Here is a 4,351-nt window from a genome sequence, read left to right on the forward strand (position 1 = left end):
AGTTTGAGTATCTTCTATATACATATCTTTGAGCTCATTCATCCTATCATCTACTGTGTTTAGGTTCCTGCCAAATCCATTCAATGAATCCTGAATTTCAAATATTAAGGTTTTTTAGTTCTTGAATGTCTATTTTAATTTTTATGGATTCTAATTCTCTGCATTAATTGTCCATCTTTTCCTTCATTTGTTCATCTTTTTCTATATATTCTTTTATTCTGTTTATCATAGTTATTTTAAAATTTTCATCTGATAACTCCAATAGCAAAATTATCCTAATTGTGATGGTAGGATGAACACCTCCAACCAAAATTTGGTTCAAATGTCAAGTCTGATGACATCGAGTATACACCAAGAAGATATGAGGAGATTGATTACTCACATATGAGAATTTCTGGGGAGAACATGGAAACTTCCCAAGCAGGTCTAAAAATGGCTTGAGGAAGCAGAGAAAGGAAACTGGCTTTGAAGTCATTGGGGATTGGGGCTAGCAGCCAGTATTTCCAGGCATGGACCAAGGCTTGCATGGTTTAAACTTCCTGTTGAGATTACTGAAGGGAGCACCTTGGCTTTCTTATGAGCTGGTCCAGGTCTAAACCAGAAAGGAAGAGGGAGTGGTGGGGCTTAAGAGCTATCAGCATTTAAATATCAAAAATGGAGTCAGACTTTTTACTATAATCTGTGCTATGGACTGAATATTTGCCCCCTCTGCCTCCAAATCATATGCTTAACCCTCACTGTCATGGTATTTGGAAGTGGAGCCTTTGGGAGGGGATTACATTTAGATGAGTCATGAGGGTATAGCCCTCATGATGAGATTAATGCCCTTAAAAGACCTCCCTCTCTCCACCAAGTGAGAACACAGCAACAAGGTGGCCATTTGCAAACCAAAAAGAGACTCTCACCAGGCACTGAAGGTGCCTTGATCTTGGATTTCCAACCTCTAGAACTATGAGAAACAATGTCTGTTGTTTAAGCCATCCAGTCTGTGGTATTTTGTTATGGCAACCCAAGATGACTGAGGCATATTGGTCAGCATCCATTACATTTTTTTAATCATGTTTTTTGGTCATGATTTCTTATCTATTCATATGTCTTATAATTTTTTAATACTGAATTTCAGATATTATATATAAAAGAATCATAGAACTTAAAAATCATTATTATTCTTCTCCAGAAAGGACTCTTCTCCTGTCTTCTCTTTGGCAGATAAGGTTCAGGAAAAATCACCTCAATCCAATCAGAAATTCAATGGGACTGGAGCTGGATTCCAGGGTTAGTATGTCTATGGTTTCAGACATCTCAAGGATGAGACATAGCATGTGTTTCTTGCAGCTTCTTCCTTCTAGCAACTTTCTCCTTCTAGAAGCTTCCTTCTCATGCATGGTCCCCCTGAGTTTTTGATATTGTGCTACTGACAATTCTTTGTCTTCTTGGCCTTGAAAGCTCTGCTCTTCTGAGACACTGAGCTTGTCTCTTTATCTCCCTTCACATGCAAGCAAAATATCTGGCAAATGTCTTGAGGAGGATACTTTCCATATGTTTCTTGAAAGCTTTTCCCTCTAGTTATATTTTGCTTTTCAATAACTAAAAAACTGTGCCTTGATACCTCATCCTACCAGCACTCAGTGTTCTATGGGGATAGTTTGGAGCTTTGTAATCTCTAGCTATTTAGGCTAGTCCATGCAGCTGTCAAAATCCCTGCTGGTTTCTCCTTCTGCTAGTAGACCTCTTTGCCCAACACTCAGTCTGGACACTGACTCAGCAAATGGACTCATGGAAGAAAAGGTCTAGTAATCCCAACTCACCTAGGGAGAGTTTTTCCTTCCCAGTAGGTTTGCAGCTACCCACTGTGTTCTACCCAAAATTAGAACCCCTCTGGATGTTTCATTTTCACTGCTACCTATCACAAAACTATCCTTACAAAGAAGGTGGAGAAATGCAGAAACGTGATCACAACAATAATACAGTTCAGCAGATATTTTAACTAGTTGAATAGCTCCAGTAGGCTATGGAAGTATTCTTCTTTCTCTATCATGCTTAGGAATTAATGCCTTCCTTCCATACAGGGAGATTTGAATTTTAAGACTATCATGGCTCAAGCAATGTTTAACTCAACAAAAGAATTGTCAAGACTTCCCTCTAAATTCCTGTGTCACTTTCAGGAAGTTACTTAACCTCTCAAGTTGTCTTATTAAATAAGACATGCCAACCACCTAGGGCTGTTGTAAGAATTATGTTACATACAAAGTACTGCAAATGGAGGAATCAATTTACACATTATCCTCATTGATCTTGACTGATCCCCAGTTTACCCTTATGCAAAATTAGGATGGTGTCAACCTTCGAAAGGTGTTTTGATTCTGCAGTTAAATGAGACCATGAAGAAGGGATTTGTAAATGCAAAATGCTGTACAAGGAGATTTGTGCTAGAGATGGCTCTTTGGGTGGGTGAGCCACCCAGTGACTGGTCTCATAGCAAAGTCCAAAGGTTTCTCTGGTTAATTTTTGTTTCTAGGGTTTCTTCCCTATCCAAGCATCCTCAATTCCACCTGTCTTCAAAGGGTTGCAGGGAGCCATCTCTGGTGGGAAGCCTGCTGGGAGCTGACCACACTGGGACCTAGTGTGTCCACACCTCAGTGCACCCTCAGAACCCAGGGGCTGCTGCTGTCCACCTACTCGCTAAGATATACCCACCCAGTCCCATTAGGTTGCCACATGGTGCAGTGCTTGGAATCACACAAGACAGCGATCAAATCCCACCTCTGCATGAGTAGCTGTCTGACCCTGGGCAAGTCCCTTAAACTTTCTGCCATCAGTTTCCTCATCCATGACCCGGGGACACAATAATACCTCCTGCAGAACTGTTGCCGGGACTAAGGAAAATAACAGGGTACACGGGAGATACCCGTGATTGGCAACTGTCACTCTGACCAGGTCCCTGGCACTTCCTGAGTCCATGTACCCGGCTCTGTGCCGGCTTAGCGCCAACATCCCACCTTCCCCCAGCCAAATCCTTTTTGGGGGCCCACACTCCCTAAAGATGGAGCCTTCCTGCTTCCCCACCGCCCAGCAACAGAGGGCGCCGCTCACATGGGCGCGGGGAGCCGGCGGAGCCAATGGGAGTGCGGGAAGGCGGCGGAGGAGCCAATGGGCACGGCGGCGGGGCGGGGGGCGGGCTGAGCGCTCCTCTCTGAATGCCCCGAGTGTCAGTGCTCCTGGCCCAGCCTGCGCTTTCCCGGCCTGCTGGGCTTGGGCAGGGTGCCAGGGCCGCCAGCGGCCTCCACCCCACTTCGCAGCCCTGGGAGCGTGAATAAATTAGGCTATTCTTAGTAGGCCCTGAAAAGGAGCCCTTTCTGTCTAATAAGAAAGACAAAGTTTTGTCAGTGTCTCTTTCTCAAACCCAAACAGTACAGTTATGTGGGTCTCCGGGTTCCGCGGTGGGGGAACCCTAGTGGCCCAGGGTCCTGGGAGCCCCAAGGGGCCCCTCGGCCAGGAACCAGAGGGTCTCTGCTCTGCCAGTCTTTGGAGAGGAGAACAGATCATCTTTAGGGTTGGGGCAAATAGGCATGCTGGCGGCAGGACCCCGCGGACTTTGGGATATCTGCCCCGCCCCGCCCCGCCCAGGCCCCGGCTGATTTTGGACCCGTGGGACCACCTCTGTGTGCTCCTCACCCACTGCGCCTGCTTCTGGCCTCCTCTCTGCTCCTCACATACACACACCCAGCCCGCACTTGCCCCGTTTTGCCACCTGGCTATTCCTTCTCCTCCCTCAGGCCTCAGCTTCCCTGAGCATCGATCTGCAGGAGAGCTCTCCCTCCCCGTCACTCTCCATCACATCGTCCTGCATGTCCTTTACGGTGTTTATCTTATCATGAAATCATTCATTCATCTGGTCATTGCCCACTCCCCAACCGCAGTGTCAGCTTCACAGGGCAGGGAACACGCGGTCTCATTCACTAGTGTACCCGCAGCACATCAACAAATTGATGTTGAATGAATAAATCCGAAAGATGGTACTTAAATGCCCAAGACCCTTCGGGAGCTATCCTTGTTGCAGACTGCTGAGTCCAACCAACAGCCTTATTCTCCACACCCAGCTGGGGAAATACCCATGGTTGGCAGTAGAGATATTTGGGGATGGGGGGGTCCCTCTTCTAAACACCAGTGTGAGAGAGGCTGGGGCCCAAACATGTCTGCATGGCTCTCTCTCATACAACAAAAACAAGGGAAAGCTCTGGCCAACATCTCAGAACTTGGGAATTTTCTAGAACAGTTGTGAACTAGATGCTCAGAAATCCCTGAATATCTTGCTGTATTGATATGTTATTGAGTTGAGAGTGTCTACACC

The sequence above is a fragment of the Lontra canadensis genome, unplaced genomic scaffold (genome assembly GCF_010015895.1).
Source record: "Lontra canadensis isolate GAN:19392208 unplaced genomic scaffold, GSC_riverotter_1.0 scaffold117, whole genome shotgun sequence".
Taxonomy (NCBI): Eukaryota; Metazoa; Chordata; class Mammalia; order Carnivora; family Mustelidae; genus Lontra; species Lontra canadensis.